The sequence below is a fragment of the Mauremys reevesii genome, linkage group 12, assembly GCF_016161935.1.
Source record: "Mauremys reevesii isolate NIE-2019 linkage group 12, ASM1616193v1, whole genome shotgun sequence".
NCBI classification, from domain to species: Eukaryota; Metazoa; Chordata; order Testudines; family Geoemydidae; genus Mauremys; species Mauremys reevesii.
Genome location: NC_052634.1, coordinates 34,905,462 through 34,922,760, shown reverse-complemented (window position 1 = coordinate 34,922,760; position 17,299 = coordinate 34,905,462). Strand labels below are relative to the sequence as shown.

Below are 17,299 nucleotides of genomic sequence, written 5' to 3'. Positions count from 1 at the left end.
ACCCACCAGAAGTGCCTTTCTTAGCGGGTCTCCCAGGCCATCCCCCACCCTGCCCCGGTTGGGTAACAAAGGGGCAGTACAGGACACTGGGTCGTGTTGCAACCCGGCCCCAGCCCCTCGCTCCCACAAGCTGGCGAGTTGGGTTACTGCCGAGGGATTGCACAAGAGAGCATCAGAGCCAGGGAGAGAACCCAGGAGTCCTGGCTCACCCCCAACACACACCCTAACCACTGGACCCCACTCCCCTCCCAGGGCTGGAGATAGAACCCAGGAATTCTGACCAGCAACCCCCCGCCCCCGCTCTGACCACCAGACCCAACACTCCCCTTTTAGATTTTAGTCTTGCTGCCTCTTCTATCCACCTACCACACCTGTCCATCCCTTTGCTGCAGGTTTATGGGGTGTCACCCCTGCTCTGCACTCCCCCAGTGCAGCCCAAGGCTTTTCCTCCCACCAGCCACACATCCTCTCCCTCTCGTGCTGGATCATCTGCTTGGCCCCCTGCCCCCTCTCGGGATGCGCTGTGCGGCTGGGGATTGTGCAACGGCCCAGCACCAGGCAACACAGAACGGACACCACAGGCCCTGCCCCACCTCATCTGAGCTGCTTTCCAGGTGCATCGGAGCCCAGTGCCCCACACCTGGGCCCTCCTGCCCCACAGGAGGTGAGCTGCAGCCCCCGCCACACTCCACAGAGGGGTTAAGTGTCAGGCCAGCCAGCCCTTGTGAGATGGGGAAATCACCACTGGGGTCAACGGTATGGGGGCTGTGACATATAGAGAAATGGTTGTTGCACCGGCAGAGGGCAGCTGAGCATTCGCACACACATACACACACACACACACAATTGCAAACATACACGAACACATGCATGAATCCAGCCACACACACACACAATTGCTAATATACACAAACACCCACATAAATCCAGCCAACATCAACACAACTACTAACAGATGCAAACACATGCACAAATCCAGCCACATGAACACACACACATTTGCACAGCCACAAACACAACCCCCAGAGCTGTAATAATACCCCCCCGCACACACAAAACCCTTGCAGAAAACCACACAAACACATGCAGAAATCAATTCCTCCATCCATCCACCCACCCACACATACACCATCCCCATTCTGTGCACACACCTTGGGTCACTGTGACACTGAAGACTTCAGTTGGATGGGGGGCCCAGCACCATGTGTCTTTCCAAGCAGTTGAGCAATTCCCCCTGTGTGGCCTCATGCAGGTGATGGCTGATTCCCCCAACTTACAGCCAGTGGTGAGCTCCAGCCAGTTCACACCCATTCACAAGAACCGGTTGTTAAATTTAGAAGCCTCTTTAGAACCGGTGGTTCCAGGACAACTGGTTCTAAAAAGCTTTTAAATTTAACAAAGGCTCAGGCAGCTGTCTGCCCGGTCCCAGCTCACCTCCCCCTCTCCCCTGAATGCTCCGCCTTCCTTCTTCTCTGCTTCCCCTGCTTCCTGCGAATCAAATGTTCACGGGAAGCCAGAAAAAAGCAGCAGGCAGGTAAGCTGGGCGCGGTGGCGGAATGGCTCCCTCTGGCCCTGGCCAAGTGCCCCAGCCCGGTCCCAGCCAAGCACCCCCAGCTCGGGCCCGTCCCGGGGAGTCGGGCCCCGCGGCTCCGGCCCCAGTGCCAGCAGAGTGGCTCTGGCCCCCGGTGCCGGTCCGGCCCGGGGAGTCGGGCCCTGCAGGGCTGGTTGAGGTCCCGGCGGAGTGGACCCGGTCCTGGCCCCAGGCAGTGTGGTAAGGGGGCAGGGAGCAGGGAGGGGTATTTGGTTGATTGTGGAGGGGTGGATAGGGGTCAGGGCGGTCAGAGGGCAGGGAGCAGGGGGATTGAATGGGGGCAAGGATCCCGGGGGGCAATCAGGAAGGAGCAGGGGTTGGATGAGGTGGTGGGGGCACTCAGGGACAGAGAGAAGGGGGGGTTGGATGGGGCAGGGGTCCCGGGGGGCCATCAAGAATGAGAGGAGGGGTTGGATGGGGCTGCAAAGGGCAGTCAGGGGACAGGGAAAGGGGGGGATGGGTCAGGTGTCCTGGGGGGGTGTCAAAAACATGGGGGGTTGGATGGGGCATGACCTCCCAGGGGGGGCATGACCCCCTTGTGAGGTGAGAAGGAGGGAACCGGTTGTTAATATTTTGGCAGCTCATCACTGCTTACAGCATAGTGACAACCATACTACACAATTCTTATAATTTCATATGCGTGAATGGTATACATCTATGGGTAGAGAAATGACTTTCAGCAGATCATATCCTTTCCCCTGATACCTTACAAGTCATGCTCTATATGTAAGATCACGATTATATGAAAATGAGGAATATGGGGGATACAGCCCGCTCCCCCAAAGGTCTAGAATGTCACACTAAGATTCTATTTTCATTTACGTAACCAACTTTGACCTCTCTGCCTAACACTTATAATCACTTACAATCTATCTTTCTGTAGTTAATAAACTTATTTTAATGTTTTATACTTACTTGTGAAATTGTCCAACGTGCTTGGAAAAGCTGCTCAGATTAAAAAGGCTGGTGCATATTCACTTTCTTTTTGAGGAAGTGGTGAATTAATTAATGAGCTTGCACTTTTCAAGAGGTTTTGAGCAGTGTAAGATGGTACATTTCTGAGGTGCAAGGCTGAGGGCTGGGGAGATATGCTGGTGTCTCTATGTATAATTGAGGAGTGGCTTATAGAGCATTCATGCAACTTAGTTGGGTGCATTGCTGCATGTTGTTGGCTGAGTGATCACAGCACATGGAGGGGGTTTTGCTGCTTGACACTAGTGCAGCATTGTAAGACACAGCCCAGGCTGGAGAGATAAGAGGACAGAGCAGTTCCAGTTTGGGATTGTACCCCACGGATCCCACCACACAGAGATCCTGCTGTGACCAGCCGTGCTAATACTGTGCTTAGTGCTCTGCCTTGTAGCTTCAACAGCTTACAGTGACTTTGACCTTGTTTCCATGTTTATCCAAAGCCTCCTTTTGACAGTTGTCAGCAAAAAGACCCGTTTCTTTTGCAAGCATTTGTATGGCTAGCCAGAGTCGAGCTTCTCCATTAACAAAAAAGATTGACCAAAAGGGGACAAGAGGAGGCACGTTCAGCAAGGCAGCACTGGATGCTGGATCCTGAATCTGCTCTTTATCCAGCAGCTCTCTTGGCAAGCTCTGCCATGGTGCCACACTCTGGGACTTCTCCCCGAACTGCTCCATTTTTCATCAACAATAACATGAAAAGTGAAAGGACAGTCATTCTCCATTTCCTGCAAGCCCTGCAGAGAACCCTCTAGAAGGGGCTCTGTGCACAGATATCCCCAGTGAATTGCATGGCTGCACAACACAGGGTCTCCTGTCACAGCAAATTGCAGCGGAAGCAACCTCCTTGCCAATGCCAATAGCCTTTTCATCAACTCCAGACTGAGGATTTGATTCTCTCCAATGCTCCGTTGGAAAGAAGCCTTTTCCTTCACAAGCAATTACTTGGATTATCAAGGGAGGTCTTTTCTATTTCCTAGGAAGACACAGGAAAATGTGAGCAGAGGAGACAAAAGCTTTAGAACAAGGCACCACTGGGAGTTGAACCCAGGATCGCCTGTTTACTAGACAGGTGCTTTAGCCTACTAAGCCATAGTGCCTTCCCCGGCAGGCCACTTGCAACCACTCCACTTGATGGTCCATGACTACACCTTCAAATTCCAAAGTAAAAATGTTCCCCATTTCCCTCAAGACTTGCAGACCTTGAGCAGGCTGGCTCAGTGCACAGAAAGCCACAGCTGAGCTGACAGAGGGCTTCTAACATGCGCTTCTCCCACAAGCTGCTGTGATCAGATACTGATTAGTGCTCTGTGTTTCAGTCACAGCAGCTTCAGCTCAACTATGAGTCATGGTAACCTTCCCATCAGCTCCAGATTTACCACTTAACACTTTCCAAGACTTAGCTGCAAGGAAGGTTCTCTGTGTCTTGAACAAGCACTTACAAGGATTGTGCAGTGAGGTCTTTTCTTTTCATTAGAAGAAATAAAAGAAAGGAGCCTGACAGACAAGCCAGGTTCAGCAAGGAAGAACTAGCAGGTCAAGCCAGGATCTCCTGGTGAGGTGGAAGGCTCTTCAGCCAGCTTTTCCCAAAGATCACTATCCAGAGGCCACTTCCCACAGAGTCCAGTTATGGTTACAGACCCATCCTGAAATTAGAGCAGGATATTTTAAAGCTTATTCTCACAGTAAAGTAACACAATTCAGCCATGTCGGCACAGAGGAGAAAGCACTCCTTCATTTCACAGTTACTGCTACTGATCTCACTGACAAACTTCCTTTTCTCGGGGCTGCTCCCAGCACTTTAGGAAGTTTTTCCTCTTTTCCCTTCCAACTGTGGTGATGGGACTGCAGCAGCTCCCCAGATGGCCAGCTTTGCTCTTTCACTTATATCCTTCTCTTCTTTGGCTGAAGCTGTGTTTGCCACCAGTTTAATCCATAGCTGAGACCTCAGGTACCAGCAGCTAGTTACAAAGGCTCAATTCCCATCACCATCAGTGGGAGGTTATCCGGGGCTGCAGGATTTGGCCCATGGACAGTCAAGGTGCTACAGCAGCTACATTCTTACGTGGTGAGTCCTGCAGCCTATTACCAAACTGCTCTGCCATAGTCTGCAGGGGGCCTGACTTTTTGAGAATCTGGCAGAAGAGAGACCCTGGAGCAGAGAAGGAAAATGTCCTCAGCAGTCACAGCTGGCAGGAGCAGCAAAGACTGAGTATCAGACACACTTTTTCACCAGGACAATAAATGTGCACAACCCCCTGATATATTGTCAATTCACGCCCACACCCAAGGAAGCCCTATTCTGCTCTATTACACTCTCATGGGATGAGAGGGAAGGTCCTCTCATGGGTAAATAACTGATTACAAGGTAGGAATAAATGGTCAGTTTTCAAACTGCAGAGAGGTCAATAGTGGTGCCCCCCAGGGGGTCTGGGACAAGTACTTTTCAACGTATTCATAAATGATCTGGAAAAAGGGGTAAACAGTGAGGTGGCTAAATTTGCAGATGATCCAAAACTACTCAGGAAAGTTAAGTCCAAAGCAGCCTGCGAAGAGTTACAAAAAGAGCTCACAAAACTGGGTGAAAGGGCAACAAAATGACAGATTTGTTGATAAATGCAAAGTGATGCACATTGGAAAACATAATCCCAACTATACATATAAAATGACGAGGCCAAAAATAGTTGTTGCCACTCAAGTGAGGGATTTTGGAGTCACTGCGGATAGTTCTCTGAAAACATCCACTCAGTGTGCAACGACGGGCAAAAAAGCTTGCAAGATAAAGGAGCAGGGGGGCGAGGCCTGGAGGTGTAGGCAGAACGGGAAAGCATCAGAGGGTTCTGTGGTTACCAGGGGGATTGGTGGGAGTCGGTGAGGGAGGAGTTGGCGGCTTTGTTCCGGCGGCTGGGGAAACACCACAACATTAAAGAAACCAACAGTGCCAAGTCCTGCAGCGTCGCCTGTGGGATTTCCACAAGAGCATCCAGGCAGGGGAGCCAGTCACCGTGTGACTGTACGACCGGATCAAGCGACAGCTGCCCGAGTTCCAGGAGATGAGGCTGCAGTTGGCTGATATGAGCGGGAGCACGGAGTGAAGGGAGGGGCGGCCTCCCCTGACATTTTTGCAGCCTGCAGGGAATGGAGACAAAGCAGGGGGATGCAGGGACTCAGGGCAGGACCCACGGATCCGGTAGTGCAGGACCACAGTCACTGGAGGAGGAGAGAGAGTCCCGCAAGAGGAAGCTGAGGGTGGGAAGCAATAAGTGCAGAGTGCAAACCAGCCAAGAGTCACAGGGGTCTAGAAAATGAAATAGCAGCTGGTCCCATGGTGTAATGGGCAACACTCAGGACTCTGAATCCTGGAATCTGAGTTCAAATCTCAGTGGGACCTCGTGGCGATACATTGCTTTGCTACAAAGCCCTGGAGCTCAATGTGTTTGGCTACCTTCTCTCAGGGTCAACTAGAGTGAGGTTTTTCCCTCCTGCTGGGTGACTGATGCCCACTGGAGATAGGTCTTTGGCCTGGCTGGTTCAATAGGCGGCTATAGGCTGGGGTCCTAGAACTTAACAGTCTGGCTAGAGAGTCCTGTGGTTTGACCATATGGTTGTTTCTCGCTGCTTCACCTGATGCCCACAACTTTGGTCCCTGCAGCTGCCACACTCTTCCTCTTGCCCACCTGGCATTTAAAGGAAGCAGGGCCAGGGCCAGGCTTCACAGTCAGGGCTAGGCAGGAGGGAGGCAGAGTCCCAGGCTGGAGCCCAACACACCTCTCCTCCTCTGGACACCTGGGGTGTTGTTCCCCCCTGTTCAGGCACCCCTGGGGCCCTGCACTTCACACAGCTCTCCCTGATTTCAGCTGTTAGTGAGGGAGCCTCACTGCGAGCGCAGACTGGGCAGTTTGCTGCATGAGAGACACTGTCCCAAAGCAGGACTAATGCTTAGAGCTGGTTATCAGTGATTTCAGATCTGTTGGTCTGCAGCAAGACTCTCCATTGAGTCTTAACCAGCTCTGTTATTACACAGGGAAGAACAAAAGGGTCAAATGGGGCCTGGAACCCTTAAGAAGAATCCACCCCACCGAGTACAACACTTGTCGCTACCTGCTCTCAACCCCACTGAGAATGTTTTGGGGTCACTCCTCGCCTTTATCAACCTAGGGGTCTCGGAGAATCACAGTTAACATGTGCTCCAGTGGTGCAATTGGTCAGCACACGGTACTTATAGGGCAGTGCTGAGAGGAGCTATGCTGAGGTTGTGAGTTCAAACCTCACCTGGAGCACTGGTTTTCATTAACCAAATGGCTTCACCCCCTTATTTGGCCCTGTGGAATGTAGAATTCTAGCCTTGGGACACTGAGGAGGAGAGGAGTCAAAAATGCCCCCTTCACTTATTACCTCCTCTCCAGAGCTCAGGTGAGAATCTACAATCCTCTCTCCCCGCCCCCCCTCAGCCCTCCCACCCCAGCATCTATGCCAGGCAGTGATTTCCCTACACCCCCCGGAATTTTCCCAATACCCCCCCCCCCCAGTTTTGTGAGCTAGTTACATACCAATTTAGTGACTGTTTGGAAATCTGAATTTAAACTGAAACATTAATACACACTTTAAAAGCTTATACAGTGTATGATAAAATATGTGTATCTGAAAAAGTATAATAGATTTGAAAAGTATGAACATAGATTAGCTTCCTTGCTTCCTTATACAGCTGTTTTTTATGATGTCAGTGCATTCATTTAGTTGATGTTGGCTAACCTAATAATTTCAAATGATGATTTGTAAGCAAAGTCTAAATGAGTTCTCCCCGACAGCTAGTGATGAGCTGGGGGCTAAGGCTTCAGGGCCAGATTATATTTACATTCACACCTAATCTACCTAGGGATCCAGCAAACAGAGCTGTGTTGTCCAAGTGATAGATTTTGGCTGGGGTTGGGTTACAAACCACTTGAATGTGGGGGAAGGGGGGATGAAATGTTGTTCTTATTGTATGAGTAATGGGCAGTAGAACTGTACTTAGGCTTTGGCTACACTTGCACTTCAAAGCACTGTGCGGCAGCGCTTTGAAGCGCTAAGTGTAGTCAAAGCGCCAGCGCTGGGAGAGAGCTCTCCCAGTGCTGTCCGTACTCCACCTCCCTGTGGGGAATAACGGACAGCGCTGGGAGCCGCACTCCCAGCGCTGGGGCTTTGACCACACTGGCGCTTTGCAGCGCCGCAATTTGCAGAGCTGGAGAGGGTGTGTTTTCACATCATTTACTGGCCTGCAGATAGAATGCAGATAGAATATTGCAAGTAGCTCTTAGATTTTAGGTATATTTTGATTGGATTAGAATGATGCCTGATCGGTTTCAAAATTTGCTTTCATTGTTACCAAAGGTTCAAAGAATCTCTGAATTGCAAGGGCAAATTCCCATGCTTTAGAATATATATCAAGCTGGAAGGAATGCCTTTCATACAGCTTATAGAGTGTTTACTTTATGTACTAGGTATGATGTTTTGTGCTTTGTGTTCACGATTGTACAACAGCCCCATTATATTATTCCTATGGGATTGTACAACAGCCCCATTATATTATTCCTATGGCAAATATCAACTGCACAAGTTGTTCATTCTCCTTCTTCAAAAAAATTATCTTCTTCCTTACTAACTAACACCAGTAGTCCGGTTAACCCTGCTTCTGCTAATAACAATGCCGACTACTTTCTTAAAAACACAAAGCAAGCACTCCAAGCTCCTTTAAAAAACTTGCCTGGAGCTGGGGCTATAAAAAAATTAATTAAAATACATGCCCCTTAAACGCCTAAAAATCTTAAAAACTTAATAAAAAAATTTCCTAAAATCAAAAAAAAAAAACCCAATAAAATTTAAAAAAAAGCTCCAAACAATAATTCAATGCTATAATCCATCTTAAGCAAATATTAATCAGCTTTTACAAGCAATACTGCCAGCTAAAGTTCAGCAACAACTTAACAAACAGGCAGCTTGGCCTAATGCCAACCCTAGTATTGGGGATGCTTTAACAAAAGCTAAAAATCGTCTCTTAACCTCTATTTCAAAAATTTGTCCTAAAAAAACAAATTAAACCAAAATTACAAATGATAAACAAAATAAAAAAAAATCCCCTGCTAATTATCTTAATAAACTAACAAAAATCTTTAAACAGCATTCAAAAATTACTAATCCAACTAATAATACCAAAAAAGCAGTAAAAGCTGCTTTTGTTCAAAAACTCTTGCCAAAAATTCAGCAACCATTAAAAACTATTTGTATTAGCTAACAAACTAAACCCCTTTCAAAAAACTCAGTTCTCGCTTTTTGTTTAGGTGCAGCAAAATCAAAATACTTTATTATAATACTCTAGTGAACACAAGAGGGAGAGAGTGTCAGGAACTGGGTTGCCCCTTGTCCCGGACGGATCTCTCTCAATTAGTAAACAATCATAATAATTTTTATACCTTCTTAACAGACAGTGGCTAGCAAACCTGGAGACAGTAAAAGTAAACATTTGCATTTGTTTATACATAAGCCTATTCGTTATCTTATTTGTCTGCAATACTAGAACAGAAAACAAGACTGCAATTCACAAGGTCGTAACGACTTTTCACACAATTCTCTCTGTACCACATACCTTACAGCATGCAGAATCACATTAACTTCTAACATACATTAAGATCCCTTCAAACCTATATTAATTAATTCTTGGCCTCCACAGCTGCAAATTTGCAAGTGTAGCCAAGGCCATGTCTGTGATGATTTGAAGGCATCAAGAGAGAGAGTGGGGACCTGTCCCTCTCCACTGTTTAATGACAGAGCTGATTAGGCTCCATAGAGAGTCTTTTGTTGTGTTAAATGACCACTGCAGCTGAAATCACTGACGATCAGGTCTAAGTGCTTAGTCCTGTTGTGGGGACAGTGTTTTTGTGTAAGAGACAGCCCAGACTGCACTAGCAGTGAGGTTCCTGCACTGAGAGCTCAGCTGAAATCACTGAGAGCTGGTGGAACCTCAAGAGACCAACTCGCAGAGGTCACAGTGGCAGGTGACAGCAGAAGGTGACTGTGCAGGGCCATTGGCAACAGAGTGGTGGAGAGAATGGTGGCACAACGAACAAGCCACCCCTGCACAAAGATGGAAGGGCTCTGTCAAAGTCCAGGATTAAACCAGGGCCCTTTAGATCTTCAGTCTAACGCTCTCCCAACTGAGATACTTTGGCAGCTGTCTAGTAGTGTTTTGGCCTGTTGCTTCTCTGTCCGGGAGGTTTTTGCAGCAGTTGCACACAAAAAGAACGTCATTGGGAGCGGCCCATGAAGACAAGACTCACTTTGGCCTGCCTTGCTCAGCCTGACTTTCTTTCTCACCCTGTTTCTGCCTGAGTTCCCGGGTTCACCTGGTGGCAGAAGGGGACTGGGGGCCAGTGGCGCAGGGAGGAAATTGAGCTGGACCCTGAGCTAGACTAGACCATGACGGCCAAAGTCTGGCCACCACTTGCCGCCCCATCCTGGTGTCCCCCACTGGGAATCATTTTGGGAGGGAAGTGGGGCTTTTGCCTCCCCTCCCCGATTTTAGCTGCTTCCCCTGCTCCCCCCCAGCTGTGCTACTGAGTGGAAGCGTCCTGTGCCCATAACACAGAGGTCGATTAATCAAAACCCTCTTCTGCCAGCACCGGCTTCCTGCTTCTTACACTGGGCCTGCAAGCGAGGGGGCGGCTGGCACAGCGCCAAGAGTCTAACCTGTGTGGCAGGAGGCGGCTGATGCCCGCAGCCTGCTGGGGAGCTCCCAGAAGTTATTAATGGACAGAGACTCCTCAATGCCCTTAGTAACAAGGGTTTAGGGTTCACCAAGGCCAGTAAGGGGGTCACTATGTCGGCCCTATAACCCTGGGTGTCAGATCGCTGTGCAGCTTTGATCTAGAGCTCGGATCCCAACAACCGACCAGCAGCCCACATCCTCCCCCTGGGTCTGCCCCACCTGGTTACTCCTTAGAGGCGGACCTTACCTCCCTTCCAGCCCCGGATTCGCCCCCTAATCATCCTACTGCCACTCAGAGCCACAGCCGTGGAGGTGCTGAAGGAGGGAGGGGTGACTCTAGGGTGGGATTCTTCTCTAAAGATGGCTGGCAGAAAGGTGGTGCTCAGTTCTGTCAGTTGCCTCGCTGCCAGGGGATGCAGACGTTTCTGTAAGGCGATTAAATGGGTATTTGGCTTCTGAGTGAATGTGAGAAATGTGCAATCCTGAGAGGGAATTTCCATCCCTCTTTCCATTGTTCTTTAGGGCCCCAGTGGCCCAATGGATAAGGCATTGGCTTCCTAAGTCAGAAATTGTGGGGTCAAGTCCCATCTGGGGTAAAAAACTCCTTTCTTCTTGTATATTGCAAAGAAACCTGGTGTTATTTTCACCAAGGAAGCTGGGATGCATTTGAACACAAAGTACTGGATCTTGGGAACAATCACCCTTGGCAAATGCTTTCTATACTCATCAGTAGCAAACAGTTAATACTAGTGTTTGTCTGAGAATAGAGGGAAGGGGGAGCGTTTACTCCGACACCTCAGTGAGTGACACAGACAGAAAGAGCAAGGCTGTCCTGAAAGAGAATGGATCTGTCTGGAGACAAAGCAGAACCTGAGAATGAGCAACAGTGTGAAAAGAAGAACTTCAAATGTGTGTTAGGTGTTAGTTAGGTTGGTGTGACAAATTTCAAGAAAATACCAATGCTTGTAGACTGATGCAGACACTGGCTGCTTCTGATCTTTTACTGAGTTCATTGAGAAATATTTCCCTTAACTATGTTATGGAATATTGGGTGGGCTATGAAGGCACCATTCGTCCTGCTTTCGCTCTTTGAGACAACGCGGCTACATGCATTCGGCCAATGCTCACCTTCTAGTCAACTGCTAGAGAAGACAACACAGACAGGGATGGCAGCAGGGCAGACTGGAGCTCCACAGAGATGGTGGGACCAGGTCTCATCAGCAGGGAGGTGACCACCCCACCATGCACAAGGCTGAGCCAGCAAGTGTGGTGTGTGCTTCACCGTGCCCCTACTCACTGCACATGGTGGTGGAGGGCAGTCACTGAGTTTGGTTGGTCTGGCAAATTTAGGGCTTGGCTACACTTGCAGATGTAGAGCGCTGGGAGTTAAACCACAGCAGGGAAACCGCTGCCGTGTGTTCACACTGACAGCTGCAAGTGCACTGGAGTGGCCACATTAGCAGCTCTGGCAATGCCACAGAGAGCAGTGCACTGTGGTAACTATCCCAGTGTGCAAGTGGCTGCAACGTGCTTTTCAAATGGGGGGCAGGGGTGGAGTGTGACAGGGAGTGTGTTGTGTGTATGTGGGGGGAGCGACAGTGTGTTTGGGGGGCTGAGAGTGTGTCAGCATGCTGTCTTGTGTGTTCAGACAGCAGCAGACCCCCCCCCACACACACACTCACAACAGCAGCATTCCACACTAATGGTTGCTTTGTCCCAGAGCAGATAAGCAGCCGGCTGTCGGAAACGGAGCTTTGAAAGGGGATATCCGCATGCCTGCAGCCGATTTCAAAACAATGACCAGAGTGGGCTCTTGACTTCAGGGGATTATGGGATGTTTCCTTAGGCCAGTCACAGTGCAGTAACACAACACGTCATCCACCCTGACGCCCGGGCATGTCAGCCGAGGCACAGCGAGCTTTATGCTTCTCATGGAGGTGGATTACCAGGAGAGCTCCAGAGCCCAGGTGCTCCATGTGCCTTGCGAGTGTGGACACCTCAGGAGTTAGGGCACCCGGGGCTGCTTTAATGAGCTCTAACTTCCAATGTAGCCAAGCCCCTAGACCAGGGGTAGGCAATCTATGGCACGCGTGCCGAAGGTGGCATATGAGCTGATTTTCAGTGGCACTCACACTGCCCAGGTCCTGGCCACCAGTCTGGGGGACTCTGCATTTTACTTTAATTTTAAATTAAGCTTCTTAAACATTTAAAAAACCTTATTTACTTTACATACAACAATAGTTTAGTTATATATTATAGACTTATAGAAAGAGACCTTCTAAAAATGTTAAAATGTATGACTGGCTCGCAAAACCTTAAATTAGAGTGAATAAATGAAGACTCGGCACCCCACTTCTGAAAGGTTGCTGACTCCTGCCCTAGACTATGTCACTTGTGTGACTTACTTGTGCTATTGTAATAAATACAATAGACGTGCAATGGTCAGAAGTCACACCAGCATCGAAATATATTGCGGGGAAACCCTAAGGAAATTAAGAGTTTAAATTATCCTCCACATGTCCCATGTCCCACTAAAATGAATCCAACCCACAGGTCACATGGGCAGAAATATCGGTGTCAGGATGCTACATTGTTAGCACAGTAAATGAAGCTGCAAAATAAATGATGTTTAAATGAACCATGCTCTGTGTGTTACCCTGATTGGCCACTGGGTGTCACTGCTGCGCCAAGGGAAACACCTTCTGTGCATTACTGTGACTGCCCACTGGGTGTCACTGCTGCGCCAAGGGAGACATGAGAAAGGCCAGAGTGGGTCAGAGGTAAAGTCCATCTAGCCCAGTATCCTCCTGTCTCTTGCCAGCGGCCAGTGCCAGGTGCCCCAGAGGGAATGAACAGAGCAGGGAATCATCATGTGATCCATCCCCTGCCGCCCATTCCCAGCTTCTGGCAAACAGAGGCTACAGGCACCATCCCTGCCCATCCTGGCTAATAGCCACTGATGGACCTGTCCTCTGTTCATTTATCTAGTTCTTTTTTTTTAACCCTGTTATAGTCTTGGCCTTAACAACATCCTCTGGCAAGGAGTTCCACAGGTTAACTATGCAACTGCCCTGAGTTCCCCCCCTCCGCCCGGTTGTATATGGAAAAGAGGATGAGGCTGAGGAGAGCCATGATGTGTCTGTCACTGGCTGGTGCCTCAGTTTCCTCTAAGCAGCAGTGCTGCGGCCTCCTTTGGTCAGTGCCCATGCAGCTGTGTCGGGGGAAGGGGGAGTAGAGGCTCATGCTCCCCAGCCCCATGCCCCTCCCCCAGCAGCTGGGGAATCCAGGCCAAATGTAACCCTGGTAGCTGGGCCGGGGTAGGGCTGGGGAGGAATTGCGGGTGGGGAGACAGATGCACCCGCTGTGAGGGGAGATCCTCCCATTCCCTGCCAACCCCCCTCACTCCTTGCAGCACGGTGCCCCCTAGCACTTCTTTCTCTGTCGTGGGGGTGTCTGCTGCCTGCTTCTCCCTTAGCATCGTCTCTCCCCACCCTGGGGCACTGGCATCGCCCATCCTGTGCAAACAGGCAGGCCCTGGTGTGCCCCATGGCACTGCCCTGCAATTGTGGGGGCAGCTGTTGGATGGAGCCATATCGAAATATGGGGGTGGGCAAGGCTGGGGACCAGGACTCCTGGGTTCTCCTCAAATGTGGGAGGAGTGGGGTTAGGGGTAGAGTGGGGGAGGGGCAGGGCTGGGATCCAGGGCTCCTGCTTTTTCTGGTTTTCTCCACCTCCTGCAGCTGCCTCGGTCCTTTCAGTGCATTTCCTGTTCCAAATTCATTTGCTGACTTGTGCAACCCACCCCAGAGGTGGCTGCATCTCAGTGTTGGGTGAGGCACCCTTGGCTGCATCACTTCCTAACCGCGTCTCTCTCCCCCTGCAGGTGACCCTGCAGCACTCGGCAAACATCCGCAAGATCGTGGGGCGCTTTGAGCATTGGGCAGGCAGGGGCCAGGCGCCCAGCCCCAGAAAATGGGACCCAGCCCCCCCTACTTCTTACAGGGATTAAAGAGGGGCAAAGGGGGGCAAATCAGGGGAGGGGGTGGCCAGGGACTGAGCAGGGGGTGGAAAGTGACTGGTTGGGGGGTCAAGCAGCTGGAGGCAGAGTTAGGAGAGGGGCTGAAGGGCAAAGTCAGGGACGGGGGAAGGAGCCAGAGTTCAGCCCAGGGGGAGGCGCTGCCAGAGGGTTAAACCCCGGCACAGGCAGGGGCAGAGGGGTAACAGTTACCCCGGGGGGCTGAGACTCCAGTGTTTGCAAAAACAGGGTGGGGGGAGCAGAGGGGCTTTTCTATTTCCCCTCCCACAGGCAGCACCTCTCAGCATGGGCTTCCCAGGGCTGGGCTCTTAAAGGCACAGGCATCCCACTGCCTAGACACTGCAGCTCCTCTCTGATGTAACCTACTGAGGTGCTGCAGTAGGAGACTCAATTCAGTGAGACCGGGCGTTCCCTATACGCCCCCCAGCCAGGGGGCTGTGCACCCCCTTCCCCAAATTTCCCCAACACCCCCGTAGTGGTCAGGTAGTTACATGCAGCGCTGCCAATGTTGTCACTGTTTGCAAATCTGAATGGAAATTGAAACGTTAACACACACTTCAAAAGCAGATCCAACATATGAAAAATACTTGTACCTGAGAAAGTAAAATAGGTTTGAAAAGTCTGGACAAAGCCGGGTTTCCTCACCCAGCTGTTGTGTTTGCTGACAATGTCGGTGCATTGGCTTCGGCAATGTTGGCCAACCTCAGAATTTCAAATGATGATTTGGAAGCAAGATGTGAATGAGCTCTCCCCTGCTAGTGATGGGCCAGGGTTGGGGGAGGCTTTGGGACCAGACTGTGCAAGAGGAAGGGAGGGAGGGAGGAAGAGCCCCAGGCTGGAGCCGTCCCTCCTCTGGGCACCTGGAGCAGAGGCAGCCCAGCTCTGTCTGCTGGACACCTCCGCAGAGTAGGTGAGTTCATGTAAATACAATCCGGGGTGCATGGTGGGGAGGCTGGTGCTGCAGGGGGCAGGGAGTCCTGCAGCCCTCGCAGGGGAGAAGGGGCTGGTTCCCCAGCTTGACTGCTGGCGGTGGCGGGGTGGGGGGCACTGGTGGATTGGGGTCTCTCCCCAGCGGGGCTGGAGATGGAGCATGGCCTGCTGGGAGCTCACGTCTCCTCTGTATGTCGGAGGGTGACACTAGGCCAAATTGTGTGACCCCCTGTCTCCCCCCGGGACAAGGGAGGGGCCTCTCAGCCTTGCCCCCTCGTCTCTCTTTCTCCAGGACCTGCCCAGCCCAGCCCTGCCCAGCCCCACCTTCCTCAGCGCCAGCAGCTTCCCATTGTGGGGAGTGGAGCGGCCGGGGGGGTGGGGGCTTCTAAAGCCCCCCCCGGGGAGCAGGGCCGGGCACTGGGGGGAGGGGAAGCGATGGGGGAGGTGGGTTGGAGAGATGTCGGGGGTGAAGCTGGGACTCGGGGAGGGGGCAGGCTGCAGGGAGGAAGTGTGGGGCGGGGTCACGGGGGGGCTGGGAAGCTGCGGGGGGGACACAGCGGGGACTGGGGACACCGCAAGGGGCAGGGGTGGGGGCAGGGCGGGAGCGTGTACAGGGGTTGGGGTGTGAATGGCACCAGGCTGCAGGGAACATCCTGCTGGGGGGAGGGGTCTGGTCACTGCCAGCAGCCCTCAACCACGCACTCAAACCCGGGGGGGGGGAAGGTTTCTTCTTGCGCTCCCATTGGTCAGGGCTCTGCCTCCTCTTCCTACTGGCTGTGTCGAGAGGGGCGGAGCTTCCGAGGGGGCGTCACGTGGCGCCCAACCCCCTCTGCTGCTCCCTCCTCCAACCCCTGAGCTCCTCCCCGATGCCGCCCCTCCCCTCTTCGGCCCCTGCCCCAAATACCCCCCGCCCCTCCCCAAATGCCTTAAACCTACCCTTCTACCCCTCGCAAAATACCTCCCACCCCTTCTACCCCTGCCCCCAAATATCACCTGCCCCCAAATACCTCCCCTACACCTCGCCCCCAAATAACCCCTGCCCCTCTCCAAATGCCTCCCACCCCCTTTTCTACACCCCACCCCAAATACCCCCTCTCCCCTCCCCAAATGTCTTAAACCTACCCTTCTACCCCTTGCACCTCCAAATACCCCGTGCCCCTTCCCAAATATCTCCCACCCTCATCTAGCCCCACCCCCAAATACCTCCCACCCCAAATACCTCCCAACCTCCCTCCTCTTGTACCCCTGCCCCAATACCTCCCAACCCCTACTCTTCTACCCCTGCCCCCAAATACCTCCCCCCGTTTGAACCCCACCACCCAAATACCTCCTGCCTCCTTCCTTCCCCACCCCCAAATACCTCCCACCCTTCCTCTTCTAGCCTCCCAGCCCCAAATACCTCCCACCCTTCCAGCCCCTCCCGCAAATACCTCCCATCCTCCCCTTCTTTCCCTTGCCCCAATAGCTCCCACCCCTCATCTAGACCCCTCTCCCGAATACCTCCCATCCTCCTTTTCTTCTGGCTCCTCTCCCACAGTTTCTCCCCAATCTTCTAGCTCCTGCCTCCAAATACCTCCCACCCCCTCCTTTTAGGACCTGCCCTCAAATCCCCCTTCTAGCCCCACCCCCAAATACCCTCCACCCCTTCCTCTTCTAGCTCCTCCCCAAATCCCTCCCACCTCCTCCCTCCCCTAGCCCCTGCCCCAGATACCTCCCACCCCTCCTCCTCTGGCAGCTGTGCATTGAGTGGAGATTTTCATTGCTCTGTCTGCAGCCCCCTGCAGATCCCTTTGGTGAGTTGTGTAGCCGCTAATGGGTTCTGCTGCCGTCGCTGGGTGTAATGCATGTTCAATAGGGGTTTCTCCCCGCTGCCCTGTTTGTATTTCCTCTCCCTACTAGTGTTGGGGTGTCCTTCTCCTGTCGGTCAGTGTATTGGTGATCTCATCTTGGGGGCATGTGTGTCAGGTCGGTGCCAGGACACCCCTGTGGTCAGACATCTGAGGATGTTCTGTCCGAAGGCCGGTGTCGGCTC

General features: G+C 51.8%; 3 non-coding genes across 3 annotated transcripts; 2 read left to right on the top strand and 1 right to left on the bottom strand.

The window, feature by feature from the left end:
- Window positions 1–3,586: 3,586 nt before the first annotated feature.
- Window positions 3,587–3,660, bottom strand: TRNAT-AGU. The gene has a single exon. It is a non-coding gene; the product is annotated as a tRNA-Thr (tRNA).
- Window positions 3,661–5,879: 2,219 nt separating this feature from the next.
- Window positions 5,880–5,951, top strand: TRNAQ-CUG. Its single transcript has one exon. It is a non-coding gene; the product is annotated as a tRNA-Gln (tRNA).
- Window positions 5,952–6,746: 795 nt separating this feature from the next.
- On the top strand, window positions 6,747–6,840 carry TRNAI-UAU. The gene is made up of 2 exons: window positions 6,747–6,784; window positions 6,805–6,840. It is a non-coding gene; the product is annotated as a tRNA-Ile (tRNA).
- The last annotated feature ends 10,459 nt before the right edge of the window (window positions 6,841–17,299 follow it).